The sequence below is a fragment of the Oncorhynchus masou genome, chromosome 5 (genome assembly GCF_036934945.1).
Source record: "Oncorhynchus masou masou isolate Uvic2021 chromosome 5, UVic_Omas_1.1, whole genome shotgun sequence".
Lineage (NCBI taxonomy): Eukaryota > Metazoa > Chordata > Actinopteri > Salmoniformes > Salmonidae > Oncorhynchus > Oncorhynchus masou.
The window spans coordinates 55318688-55334216 of record NC_088216.1 but is presented as its reverse complement, the minus strand read 5'-3'; the positions used below and the strand labels follow the sequence as shown (position 1 = coordinate 55334216).

The window sequence follows — 15529 nt, the reverse complement described above, 5'->3', positions numbered from 1 at the left end:
AAACATCAACTCTATAAATAAAGTAGTCAAAAGTTTAGTATTTGGTCCCATTTTTTGGGCATACAATATAGCTCAGTATTTGAATGATTTACTTTATTCAGCCATTATTGATCATCTTTATCAAGGGTGTTAATATTTTCGTACCACACTGTATTTGCTAACTTAGTTTTGGGGTACATTACTACTTAGTTCTTGTTCCTCCCTACTAGCTCCATGTCAGAACATTGCATGTAGGAGCCAATTTGTTAGTTCACAACAAAAAAACTAAAGCGTGTCAGATATTGACCACCTTAAAAAATGTGAATTTATTGATCAGCATTGATCAGCATTCTGGAAATATACTGATTTACACAGATATATAATGATATGGAAAGTATTTAGACTTATGAAATATTGTATGTTACATCTATTATGTAAAAGGTGTAGTGTGACAGAGGTAAGTGTGTGTGTTGCAGCTCGGGGTCAGGAGGCCATCTTGCTGACTGAACCACAGAGGGTTGGTTCTCTACAAGAAGATAACAGAGCTCTGTTAGCACCAGACTTGAACACCGTTGACAAAAGGAATACGTGTGTGCTTTGAAAAAGAAGTTAACATGCTTATTTTGTCTGGACTTTTCCTCTCTCTTCTTCAAGAGTCAATCAGCCAAAGGAGCCTTCTGCAATGGAAGCTTTGATCTCTTTTGATAACTGAAAAAAATAAACTAAGTTGAACAAAGAAACCAATTTGGAAAGGGGGAAATGACACAGAACGTTATTTTTGTGCACGTAAAATAACAAATTCTTATTTTTAAAAGCATTCTGGAGTTTCAGAGTGGTAAAAGGAAAGTAATTACAACACAATGTGTCTTTTATTTTTTGGTAAAATATGCAAACTTTAATTTTAAATTTTTTATGTCTGTTTTTTGACATTCTATTCACAGCAGTTTGACAATATTTTGTACATAAAAAATATACTAATACACATTTAGTTGTTTTAATGTTTTAGTGTAGGATACTTTTAAGTACGGAAAATGCAAAACAAACCGTTTAAAGCTACTTCTCTCTAAAACTAATCCAGTAAGGCAAAGTTCAGTTAACTCACTGGCAGATGGTAACATTAATAATTTATAGATTTAAAATTAAGTCAAACTTAAACCTTATAAAGCATTCACTCATAAACACTCAGAATTTGTTATGAGCAGAGGACAATCATGATTATTCTTATTTATATGTACATCATAGTTCTATTTTTAGATATTTAGTCATATTCAAACATGTCACTTGCTTTTGTGTAAATTTTATTTAATAAAATTCTTTATTTAACAAATCTGGTAAATGCCAAACACTGGCAATAAACATGATACCACTTAGAAAATAATTAATATGTGTTAAATAAGAGCTAAATGATTTTTAAAAATTAAGCACATTTGATATTGCTGTAAAACTTTCTTACGAGAAGAAAATTAACTATTGTTTTTTTTTTAGGGTATCATGTAATATGACACATCCAAATGTCACCTTCTGTCTCCAAAAACTTGAGACAAAATTGATTGTTATAATATTATTCAACATTTAATAAATTAATTACTATATTATACAATCTTTTTATTGGATTTTATTGGATTCATAGACCGTATAATAATAATTATACAAAATAATAATTATACAAAATACTTGACTTGGTTTGTGCTAGAGTCCATGCCACACCAGTGTCCATAACAAGTGGTTTTAAGCGGTTTTGTTCTGGTAGTTGTTCAGATGTCTATAGGGAATTTCACCTTTTGTACAAAGTAGACTGACAAATAAGTGGACATGCCTTAGTTTTGCGCAGTTGGGTTACTATGAAATAGGTGTGCAAAATAGCTCAAACAAATAAATTAAAAAGCAAAGCAATGAGGGGAGAAGTAGGACTAAGAAGAGTCCTTAAGAGTCCTTAGTTGTTGAGAAAGGGAGCTGCAAGTCTTTCTCAATGCTGCTGTTGTCTCCTGAGGTTTAATTCCTGACTGTCAATTAATTTGATAAAACAATTTGTAGAAAGAAGTAAAGTATGTTTTCTCTTTTGGGCGTTCACTTGAACCCTTCTGAGCTGTCATGCCTTTTGTTATCTTTGTTGTTGATTTAGTTGTTATAAAACGTGTTTTTGATGTATTTTATTGTCAAAAGATTTGAGATTTTAGCAGTAGGGAAAAAGTTTAGATTTGAGATTTTATTTTATAAGAGATTCATAGGATTTTGTTTTATTGTGTTGAGTTTGTGCGTTTGCACATGGTCCATGCAAACTTAAGAGATGATTTGATGTTTTTTTTTAAATGTTTCTTCACGTTCATTTCCGTTCCAGAGCACTGTGTTGTTCAATATGATATTGTTTTTCAGGCCTGTGTGAAATAGGCTTTAACTGAAACACGTCCACGTTTATCTTGGAGACACTCAATGACACTCAATGGCAACCTTGCCCTCCAGCTCAGACCAGTCCAGTGGAGATGTACATCTCGTCTAGTGTAAAAGCATTCTCTTGTATCTGTCAGAGAAAATGAGGCTGCTATCCAGAAAACACCAAACATAATATGAAAGTGTTGGTAAAAAAGTGTCCCATAACTAATTGTTCTACAGCAGTTAACTAAACCTTGGAGGAATTGCCATGCGTAAACTTGGCGGATTTTGTTAGAAATGACGACCAAAGTATGTCTAAGCCTTAACTGTAACCAGGCAGATTAGCCCTATTTAAGAAGGGGAAGCCTCTTTCTCCTCATTGAAAGCTATTCAGTTTCAGTTACGGTTGAGGGTTTGGCAAAGAAAAGTTCATACAGATGCAATCAATATCAGATGTTATATTGACGTAATATTATACAGGGCTGAGTTGAACCATGCCTTGTTAAAACCTAGTGTTACCCTAGTAAACATCCCCCCATCACACTGGATCTTGGGTTTTTGCCATTCTTCAGTATTAATGACATCACATACTGTTTCTTCTTCCTTCCCTATCTCTATACCTCGGTCCTCGCCCTACAAAACGTTGTTAATTATTATTTATGTCTGCAACACCAAAGATGATGAAGCCATCCACCTGTCAGCAAAGCGATCTGTCAGAGTATCTGTCTTGGAGAACATGCCTCTCTCATCCATATTGGCATACAAAGCTACAGTAATGCTATAGTAACATCTTCGCTAAGTGGCAGTTCCCTGGTCAGTGGTGAACAAGCAATATGTTTCCTTTAGGTTCTGAATGAATGTATTGTTGAATAGAGATCCATACATGTGTGCTTCATTTATCGACATTTGCTTGTTTCGGTTTGGTACATCCAGCTGAAGACCAGTATATGCTACTGTATCTTTAATACAGAGAACAGGGCAATGGGTCTACTTAGCTTTTTTAGTGTTGATGAGGAGAGCTCAGCATTTATCTATCTTTCTGTAAATATTAGGACTATTTTCTGCTCTTTGTTTTGGTTGAACTCATGTCAAGACCATTGTTTGTTCCTGTTTCCACCTTTGTTGATGTGAGTGTTTTGTTGATGTCTTGTGATCTGTCCAGATAATACACGTTTTCAGATCCAGTGCTCCTCATGAAGGAAAATGTCATGGTTTTATTTTCTATTGTAATAAACTGATAGTCCATGTATCAGCCATCACTTTAAATACAAAAAACGTGGTTTTGAAACTATGAAATGACCAGTTGTTACACTGCAGTCTTGTTCATTGAATCAGATTTTCAGATTTGACAACTTGCTTATTGCTGTTTTTTGGGGAGAGCAAATCATTATATGACACTCAATTCCTTGTGAGAATGTAGTATTAGTCAGGTAATCCACTGTGTTATGATGAATGGTGTTAAAGGGATCCAAAAATCTATTGTTTGTCAGTCGTCTTCAGACCTCAAAAGCGATATAATGTCCATCTGTTCTGTAGATCTAAATTTCAATTTTGGAGTGGACTTTCACTTTAAGTTACAACTAGCTACAATTACCTGTAAATCATTGTCTGAGGGAGCACATTTGAGGCTATTGTATGTTTCCCTGGTGCATAAATTTGACAGGTATCTTATAATACCAAGGAAAATGAGCAAAAATGAGATGTGAAACAGAGATTTCACTTGCACTTATTTTCAAACCATGCTTATGTAAAGTAAAACCCTCATACCTAGCATTATCCTGTCCTCACTTGTTGTCCAGATCATGTAGCTTCAATGGCTTATTTCATAGTTTCAAAATGTTTTGCTGCTAAAACGGGATGTCCCAGCAGTGGATAGATGGGAGCCACACTGGTTGTTCAAAAATGTCTTACTTTAACCTAGAATATCAAAAGTAGATCAGATTAAAGTATAGTTAACATTCACAAATTATAAAATTACATTTGAGACACATTTTGTGAAAGTTGTACTCTGAGTCATTTTGTAATCTCTTGGGTAATTCGGCAGAAATCTGACATTTTGAACATACAACTTTCTCATCTCTCTCACTGCTTGTAAAACATTTCCTTATTTATACAATAACTCATTTTGTACAGTGTATTAGAGAAGAGAGGTTTTGATATTTGGTTCGTTTGTTAGCTGGCTAGCCACTCGGTTACTTTCGTCTTCCTGTGCCAGAGTTGCTCAAGTCTCTGTAACTCTTGTTTTTTATTCCTAAAAAAAAAGTATTTTCTTTCTTTGTTTTACTCTTAGAATTTTAACATGTCAATGTTCTTTTTTAATTAAAAAATATGTTTTTTAATGGCTGTATCTGTGTTCCAAAAAGTTATTACCAAAATTATTAGAATACAATTGAAAGAAAGACAAGTCAATTACATCAAAATTCCAAGTTTATTTTAGTGTTGAGCGAATCGTATTGTTTGTTCAATATACATTTTTCAATGTGGTAACCAAAGTGATTGATATCCATCGAAAAGGTGTAAGCTCCTTTCCCTTTGGCTGATCATAGTAACATCCAAACATATCCAAACACAACTTTATTGACCAAGCCTTGACACTGTAATAATGATACTGCATTCAAAAGGCTATACATTAACCTGACAGAGGAGTCACAATAGAACTTGCAACTGATAAACCAATTGTAGAATCTAATAGGATTGTTCATGAAACTTCTTCCCTTTGGATTTGAAGTCATTCTGTACGTGTCTGGGTATGTATCTGTGTAGCTAAACGTGCATAAAAGCAATCCGTACAAGATAGAGCCTTCATGACCATATAGAAACTACTCTAATCACATTGTAGTTTGGAAAATATTATCTTGCCATACCTGGAAGTTCCAGTATGTAGTTCCAGGCTGGAACCTTAGCAATGTATTTGATCCAGATCAGAATCTGCAAAAATGTACAAAATAACTGACAATAAAATGTAATCTCGGAAACGCATCTGAAGATACTCTGTCATATCAGAACTACAGTTAAGACAATTAAACTCAACCCTGCTGAGTTCCAAAGATTTCCTGAATCAATATGATAGTTTAGGAAAACAGGAAACAGGTATATTTACAGAAAGATAGCATGCTTGAAAGATACAGTATCAATGGTTACTTATTTTTGTCTTCTTTGTGCTGAGTTGATGACAGACAAGAACCAGAAATCGGTTTCCCTGAAGACTAGAAAGAACAATAAGTTAAAGTATTATACTGTTTTAGTATTAGATCAGTGTCGCCAACATTCTGTGACACAGAGCAGAAGACAAACACACTACTTACTTACTGTAAGTGCCCTTCTAAGTAATGGCCAGGTTTGTTGTTTCCCAAAGCTGACCTGCTCTCCAACTGTTCGCCATAAACAAGGTGAGGTATGCAATCTCGGCACCCAGAACCACATCTTGTGTGTTCACTGGCCAGCTGCTCAATTTAAAGGTAAACAGCCTGTCAGGACGAGAGACTATGAGACGTGAGAAATATCCTATTTTATTTTCTCACAGAAGTACCAGGGTTGTTTGAGAAGAAGACAGAAATGAAAGAAGCTCTTAAAGACGTCCTACATTTATTTCTTTTTACTTTTACTGTTGAAAAGCGATATCCCAGTAAAGTACACACACACAAAATACAGTAAAGTACACACAATAAAGGGTAAAAAAATATATGTTTTGAGAAAAATAGTGGTTTTTAGACATAACTACAAATATCAAGGAGTAGGACATAACTGGACAACCTATTGATATGTGCCTTTTGTTCAGAACTTTAAGTTTAACTTTAAGTTCTAAGGTTGAGGGAGATTGGGCTGAGGGAGTGCAGTGAGCCAAAACACCCATGTGGTCCAAATGAGAAATAGACAGACATCTAGTTTGATAGATGTTTTTATGTTTCCCAACAGATTGAGAGACAGATGGGTAGACAGATTTATCAGTCACGGCCCCCTCCAAAACATGACAGTAGGAAGCTGAACAGGTTTACTATGTCCAGGTAGAGGTTCAGGGTGGCAAAGACGTACTCCTCTGGACTCATAGTGTAGCGCTTGTTGCCTATCAGCAGCTGGGTGTCAAACGGCAGAAACTAAGAGAGGTGGAGAGGGGGTGGTGAGATCAAACCATTTCGCTACAGACTGTAACCCAATGATTAGGGCCAGAAATTTGTCTTGACCATGTGACCTTGACCAGGAAAAACTCTGGGCCTTCCCAATGATGAATGTGTGTTGAATATCTGCCACTCACCAGAGTGAAGAGGATAGCTCCTATCACAGCGTAGATGGCTTGTAACCAGGACACCTGTGTCAGACAGTAAGAATTTTATCAACTAATCCTAATGAGGATAGGCCACCAATCTAGGAAAGACACTGGCATATAATCATCTCACAAGATTAAAGTGATACTTTGGGATTTTGGTAATGAAGCCCATTATCTACTTCCCCAGAGTCAGACAAACTCATGAATACCATTTTTTATGTCTCTGCGACCAGTATGCAGGAAGCTCACAAAATTACCTCTAACTTCCTGCATAATGGAAGCAGAGACATAAAAATGATATCCACGAGTTTACCTGACTCTGGGAAATAACATAAAGGGATTTATTGTCAAAATCCCAAACTATCCCTTTAAAGGAATACCCAGGACTAATCGATCTTGTACATGCTAGTCTCTACCCACCCAAATGGGGAGAGTGAGGGCCAAAAGCCTTACCGTCACTCTATATATAAACTCACTATCAGTCCCTCACAACTATTCTTATCGCCTTCTGGAAAGGTACACATGCTCATTACGCCATCATGTGACCTAATTGTCCTTATTTACAGTGTCAGCTGTCAATGGAAGCTAAGCAGGCAGACGGGCTACTTACATATCCGAAGGGGATGACGATGGAGAGTATGATGCAGCAGAACAGCATGACCATAGTCAGGACAAACAGGACTCCCTGGTAGGAGGTGAAGTCAATCTACAGTCGGAAACAAGGGAGAGAGAATAGGGGTGTGTTGTTAAAATGCACACATGGTCTATCCGATTGCAGCATATTCATTTTGTCAGAAGAAAACAATTTAACAAAAGATTGCACTGATACATAGGGTTAGGAGTTTTTCCTGGTCAGGTCATGTGGTAAAGTAAAACTCCTGGCCCTAGTGATACATACTAATTTCATTCATGACTATTTACGTTATCTGTATGTTTTTTGTTTCAATGAGTAGGAAGCCTGTGGGGATTGGGGTCATTTTTATCACCTTGGTCTGGAAGCTGAAGATGGTGACAGACATACACACCAGAGCAGTGATGCCTAGACACAGGACCACTGACTTGGTGTTGTAGAAGCTGGAGAAACAGAGTTGGTTAATCCATCAACCATTCACCCTACCCATACTTTGTAGATGTTGATAGATGTGTTAATTCATTCTTATATTCATAAATAATTTATGTCAACATTTGAGCCCCCAACTAACTCGGTGGAATGCATTCAGTTGTGCAGCTGACTGGGTATCCCCCCCCCCCCCCCACACACACACACACACAATAAACACAAGTCATTTACCTGGACACAAAGCCCATCATTCAGGCCAGGCTGAGAGTCTGAGAGCAGACAGAACAGAGACAAACACAGAGCGGAGTGAATCAGGTGCACAGACAGGTAGGGAGAGTATTGAGTACATGCTATTCTCTCTATTTCTTTCATATTTGTTACTCATCATACTCACAGAGAGAGCCAGCAGAACAAGGTTCCAGGGAAACTGTCTCCTATTATAGAGATACAGACAATTCAGGTTGGTGAGTTCACTCTAAATATTGCAAGTTATCATTTACAATGGACGATCACAACCATTATCTAGGAATAATGTTGTAGATACATTACTGTGTTATACACCTGATTAATGTGTAATAAGTGTTGGTGTTCATGTGTATTAAAACTACATTCACTATTTGATTTAGTGAATATTACATCTGTTTTTTGATATGACTGTCAAGATTTGATGTCAGTGCTGTGTGCTACCCAGATTGTAATTTTCATAGGAGGGAAACTCTTACCTGATTTGTTCACCATAGCAGTTCAATGCGATGTAGGTGGCCAAGAACATCATGCTGTTGAAAAGCAAAAATAAACCAGTTCATTATTAACACAATTCCATAGCTAATCACCCCCTTCCTGTTACCCATCGGCCCACCATTTGCGCATACGTCATATGCACAAGTCTCCCAACCCTGAGGGAATAAAAATGATGGAGGGTGTAGGGGCTAATTAGTAGTCTGGCTAACACCTAATTCAAAGTCCTCCGACTTCAGAGGTTGGAAAGGCTGTTTTGATGTTGTTGGCGTGATGTCGATAATGAAGGGTGCTGTGCTTTTACTGGTTGGTGCTCCTCTGTGTCTGTCTCACTAAAACACCCACGGGCACTAGTGATGCTTGGGTTGCCTCATAACAGGCAAGAAGCAGAGATGAAAGAGGAAAGACAAAGCGAACTTTACCCGTGTTAACTAGACTGGAGAATTCAATCTATCGATTCATTACATTATTCTGGTGAGCAAGGGTTTCTTTAGTCTTCTAGGGCAACAAGTAATGCCAGAAGATAAGCTGCATCTATTTAATTATAGACACGTTGACTGACAAATAGCCTACCATATGTCAGAAATGATAAGCAGAAACATAGGCCTATCTAAAAAAAAAGGCCTGTCAAAAATTGTTCTGCCATCTGACTGTACAGCGCATTTTTCTATATTTGCAGGTTAGGGTCAGGCCTCAGATTTTCACTTTATACATATAGTCGGGCGGTTGCGGATGGGTTATTAGCAATTTCCGGCAGGTGTGGGTGAACAAACAGCTGACCTGCACATCACTAACATGCACAGCTCTCCGGGTGCTATGAGTCACTTCAGCCAGGCTAATAGACCCTCAGATAGCACTTCAACTGACTTAGCTACACTGAAGATGGTCTATTATATTGACAAGATATTTGAGTGACCGCTCTAACAATGGAAATGCATGTCCTCAAAGAGGGAATGCAGGCGGGACTCCGATATAAAGTCATTTTTTGGTAAGATGCGGAAATGCCACGTGCGTCCACTTATATCAGTGCATTCTTATTAACCTAACCCTAGCAATTACATTTTTTGTTGACCAAATTCGGCACTCTCATTGACCTCCAAAGAAAAACTCCTCACTTTGTGGGCTTATTTTCGTGAACGGATTTTGGGTCGAGTAAAATGTCTCACTTTGCCTCTTCCTATCTGGCTACGCTGAGCGAAGTGGTATCCCATAACGCAGCAATTTGTTTTTGAGTTTGCACAATTTCACACAAAATAATGGAGGCTTGTAATTTCTTTGTGTCTGATTTAGAATAATATGAAATACATCCTTAATTAAATACTGTTACTGAGGTTTATATCTTGTAACAGGGGGAATTTTCTCAGTTGAAAGTCCTGCTAATTTTATTATTGAAATGTCAAACATGAATTCCATCATTCAAGTCACGAGTGTGTCCCAAAGATGATGGGTTTATTTGATCACCAATCTTGAAGTTGCCCTCAGAGTTTCGTCAGCAACACGTGCCAACGGAGGGCCCTGCAAGCAAGTTGGTAGGGGTGAGGGGCTGGTTTGGGATTCACTGTCTCGGTGAGGAAAAGTCAGCACATGTCAATCAAGATGTTAGTTGTCACTTACTAGGAGCACATGTACAGGAGGGGGGTGTCTGAATGTAGAACCTCACTGGTGCACTGTGGAGAAATGAGAGCGTGTTACACAATGTAGAGTGCACACACACACTCATGTTCATCAAATGTATTGGATATTTATGTTTTGGATATATTTGCAATGTATTGGATATGATACATACCAGAATGTGAAGAGCGCAACAATGGCCACAGTCACACAGAGTTGGATCATCAGGATGGCATAGACCTATAAGGATACAGAGAGGTGGAATAAGAGGGGACGGCCCAGATACACCCTCAGAATACTATACTACATGCTAGATCATGCATGCTTAGAAAAGTCTGTGTAGCTCAGTTACAGTCAGATCATTATCTGGAAGGATAACGGCAGACGAAAACAAGTGTTTCTTATTGGACGGGTGGTTCTTATAAATTCAGGTTGTCCCTCGCTGTTTTAGTACCTTTCTGATGAAGATCCTCCTGGTGGCCTGGTCATCCCAAGAGAACTGGGTTTGCATCTCCTCATAATCTGACAGGGAGGGAAGAGAGGGAGTTAAACATCTTGTTAAAACAGCAGATATGTAAAGATTCAACACTGACATTTACATGTTACGCCATTTAGCAGAAGCTCTTATCCAGAGCGACTTACGGTTAAGTGCCTTGCTCAAGGGCACATTGACAGATTTTTCAACTAGTCAGCTTGAGGGTTCAAATTAGCAATCTTTCAGTTACTGTCCCAATGCTCTTAACCGCTTGGCCACCTGCCACCCTGGTTACATCACACTCTAAAATATTGGTGGCAGGTAGCCTGGCGCGTAGGAGCGTTTGGCCAGTAACCTAAAGGTTGCTGGATCGAATCCCCAAGCTGACAAGTAAAAAATGTGTTGTTTTTCCCCAGAGCAAGGCACTTAACACACTGTTCCCCAGGCGCCAATGATGTGGATGTTGATTCAGGCAGCCCCTGCACCTCTCTGTTTCAGAGGGGTTGGGTTAACTGCGGAAGACACGTTTCAGTTGAATGCATTCAGTTGTACAACTGACTAGGTATCCCCCTTTCCTGCCCATTTGTCTTTGTTCTATAGTAAGGTGGTTGGTGTGCGTCCAGCAGTAGAAGACCACTGCATACTATAGCTAGAAAGGTGTCCATTGATAGAAGGGGATGAGATATCCTGTGTAACTGACTAGTTGAGATACAAAGATGTTTTGTTATTACCTGCAGTAGCCTCTTCATAGCTGGGTGGGTGTTCTTTGCCTGTCCTTGGGGATAGCTGGTTATATGGTGAGATACACAAATGATCAGAGATACCAGTCTTTATACATTGAGCCCCAAACTATTGTGACAGGGACAATTCTGCGGTTGTTTTGGCTCTGTACTCCAGCACTTTGGATTCGAAATGATATACACAAATATAATACCCCACAAAAAATGCTAACCTCCCCTATTAATGCAAGGGTGAGAGGTCAGCATGTCTTGGGGGTATGATATTTGTGCATCTGTAACTTTGTCACTCATCATTATTCACGATTTTTCGGGATTATCCGTAATCATGTTGGCATCCACATTCATGTAGAAGTGTTTAGAAACATATTATATTATTATCTACAATAAAAGTGACTCCACAAGCTTGTTGTAGTCATTGCGTACTATGAATATGGGACCAAATACTTAACTTTTTACTACTTTAACACACATATAAGTGAATTTGTCCCAATACTTGTGGTCCCCTAAAATGGGGGGACTATGTACAAGAAGTGCTGTAATCTCTAAACGGTTCACTCGATATGGATGAAAATACCCTCATTAAAGCTCATAGTCATTGTATCATTTAAAGTACAGAGCCAAAAGAACAACAACATTTTCCAAGTCCCAATACATTTGGAGCTCAATGTATGTAGAATCAAACTGAAATACACTTTTAATAAACACTTCACTCGTACAAGGCCGGCTCGGCCCTGTTCACGGATCACGCGTCACGTGTAGGACCCCTGACTTAATAAGATAATATATAATAACTATGGAAGACACTCTTAGGCTATGGATGGATGAAAGTCTGAATAGTAAAATACACAAATTGAAAATTGTATAATTGGTAGTGCAGTTTCCCTCTTGTTATGTCAGTCACTGTGTGACAACAGTCAGGTTTTCATTGACCCAGGTTTACTTGACAAAAGGAATATTGCAAAAGAAAATTTAATATAAGAGACATTTTCTAAAGATCAACAACATTTTTATCTTATTCACAGTTGAGGATTTTTATTTTGTCTGACTTTCTTATTGCAACAAATTATGATGGAAACTGCTTTTTGAATAAATTATGTTTGCTGAATAGTTTTGAAGGTACGCAGGGCATGTGATAATTTTGCACGCCCAATTTTTCAGTTTTTGATTTGTTAAAAAAGTTTGAAATATCCAATAAATGTCATTCCACTTCATGATTGTGTCCCACTTGTTGTTGATTCTTCACAAATAAATACAGTTTTATATCTTTATGTTTGAAGCCTGAAATGTGGCAAAAGGTCGCAAAGTTCAAGGGGGCCGAATACTTTCGCAAGGCACTGTATATTTATTTCCAAAAGGTTTGATGCTTCAATGTCTTTAGATATTTTTGTTAGATGTTACTATGGAATACTGAAGTATAATTACAAGCATTTCATAAGTGTCAAAGGCATTTATTGACAATTACATAAAGTTGATGCAAAGAGTCAATATTTGCAGCGTTGACTCTTCTTTTTCAAGACCTCTGCAATCCGCCCTGGCATGCTGTCAATTAACTTCTGGGCCACATCCTGACTGATGGCAGCCCATTCTTGCATAATCAATGCTTGGAGTTTGTCAGAATTTGTGGGTTTTGTCCACCCATCTCTTGAGGATTGACCACAAGTTCTCAGTTGGGTTAAGGTCATGGGGAGTTTCCTGGCCATGGACCCAAAATATCAAAATTTTGTTCCCTGAGCCACTTAGTTATCATTTTGCCTTATGGCAATGTGCTCCATCATGCTGGAAAGGGCATTGTTCATCACCAAACTGTTCCTGGATGGTTGGGAGAATTTGCTCTCGGATGATGTGATGGTACCATTCTTTATTCATGGCTGTGTTCTTAGGCAAAATTGTGAGTGAGCCCACTCTCTTGGCTGAGAAGCAACCCCACACATGATTGGTCTCTGGATGCTTTACTGTTGGCATGACACAGGACTGATGGTAGCGCTCACCTTGTCTTCTCAGGAAAAGCATTTTTCCGGATGCCCCAAACAATCGGAAAGGGGATTCATCAGAGAAAATGACTTTACCCCTGTCCTCAGCAGTCCAATCCCTGTACCTTTTGCAGTATATTAGTCTGTCCCTGATGTTTTTCCTCGAGAGAAGTGGCTTCTTTGCTGCCCTTCTTGACACCAGACCATCCTCCAAAAGTATTTGCCTCACTGTGCGTGCAGATGCACTCACACCTGCCTGCTGCCATTCCTGAGCAAGCTCTGTACTGGTGGTGCCCCGATCCCGCAGCTGAATCAACTTTAGGAGACTGTCCTGGCGCTTGCTGGACTTTCTTGGGCACCCTGAAGCCTTCATCACAACAATTGAACCGCTCTCCTTGAAGTTCTTGATAATCCAATAAATGGTTGATTTAGGTGCAATCTTACTGGCAGCAAAATCCTTTCCTGTGAAGCCCTTTTTGTGCAAAGCAATGATGACGGCACGTGTTTCCTTGCAGGTAACCATGTTAGACAGAAGAAGAACAACAATTCCAAGCACCACCCTCCTTTTGAACCTTCCAGTCAGTTATTCGAACTCAATCAGCATGACAGAGTGATCTCCAACCGTGTCCTCGTCAACACTCACACCTGTGTTAATGAAAGAATCACTGACATGATCTCAGTTGGTCCTTTTGTGGCAGGGCTGAAATGCAGTGGAAATGTTTTGGAGGATTCAGTTAATTTGCATGGCAAAGAGGGACTTTGCAATTAATTGCAATTCATCTGATCACTCTTCATAACATTCTGGAGTATATGCAAATTGCCATCATACAAACTGAGGCAGCAGACTTTGTGAAAATTAATATTTGTGTAATTCTCAAAACTTTTGGCCATGACTGTACATCCAGCATTTTTAATTGACACGGGATAGTTAAATGGAAACACACAGTAGCAGTCAATTGTTACATCAATTTTCTATGCAAACTTTCTAAACATTGACAAAAAAATCTTGGGACAAATTCATGGAAACATTACGTAGCTATAGCCATGAAGCATGGCTTGAAACAAACTAATGTTCTATCGAGTCAATTTTTTAGGTCGTGAGGTGGGAGGGGCCCCCAACCAAATCTTGCTTGGGGCCCACAAAAGGCTAGAGCCGGCACTGCTCTCTTATAACATAAAACTTACTTCATCCAACTCAACTTCTTTCAACTCAACTTCCTTTTGCTGCTATAAGACAAAATGGGCAAGTGAAGGATAACATGTGAAGGATAAACAATTTATAAACTTGCTATATTGTATTCTATAAATGATTCTATTCATGCATTCAACTCCTTGTGATCCACTGATAATCCAGATAGGCTACACATAGAGGCCTGTATCAGTATAAACAAACCTCCATGTTTCATCAGTGTTTAGGATAGGATAAGGATTAGGATACTCTCAGTAGGCAGCCATCTTAGTTTGGCCGACATATAGGGCGCGTTCCTCTGCCCAGGCGTTGTTGATGTATGCCAGATCTTACAATGCCTGGATAGGTATTTTACATATCAGCTAACCACATCATATGTTATAGCAATCTTGTGCCCGACGGCACAGTCAATGACGTGGCACGCAACTATTGGTTGATGCATGCAACGTCTGAGCAGGGGAACACAACCAGAGACTTGTTTACAGTGAATAAGCATAACATTTAAGAAATAGAGAAATATTTGTCTGTCTCTTTCTCTCGTTTTTAGACTATAGTCTATGATGATATTCTATAGTATATCAGAGAGAAAACCACATATAATGTCTGTAATTGGAAATTCAGAACAACAACCAATTTCTGTTCACATCAGCTTTGAAATAGTAATTTGACAAGAGAGAGAAATCTTTACCTTTCCCTTAGTCATATTTGTGTCTTTTTGGCACCTTGTAGTGTTGAATTGCTGTTGTTTATGGTGTTGATATCCTTGTTCTTATGATGTTAATGGCTTGCCAACCTCAGTAGTAGATTTCCTTCTATATAATAAAGCTTATTTTCTCTTCTTTTTATTTTTGTATCCCTTATGTATTTTTCTGTCCTTTTCTTTCAGCTGTGGTACAGTAGAAGAGAGAGGTTGAACTTGTTCTTACAGTGGCTGTGCTGAATCTGTGGGAACTGTGCGGATTACACCATCAAAGCTCTGAGCACCATTAGGAGGTTAATCCCTCTCCAACTCTGATCCCATTTACCCCCTATCTCTGCTGTAATGAGGCCGTTCTCACAACATCCAGGTAAGGCTTCAGCATTTTGACATGCAGGAATGTACCACTGCCTCAATCAAAGAAGGGGTGGTTAAT

At 38.6% G+C, this 15529-nt stretch overlaps 1 protein-coding gene and 1 pseudogene across 1 annotated transcript in view; one reads left to right on the top strand and one right to left on the bottom strand.

The window, feature by feature from the left end:
* LOC135539898 (RNA-binding motif, single-stranded-interacting protein 2-like) overlaps positions 1-4692 on the top strand; it is a 60122-nt gene extending 55430 nt beyond the window's left edge. The window contains 1 exon segment of the mRNA XM_064966132.1: positions 456-4692. The gene's annotated coding sequence lies outside the window, so the exon portion shown is untranslated.
* Positions 4693-6293: 1601 nt separating this feature from the next.
* LOC135529401 (protein lifeguard 2-like) lies at positions 6294-15099 on the bottom strand (annotated as a pseudogene).
* Positions 15100-15529: the final 430 nt, after the last annotated feature.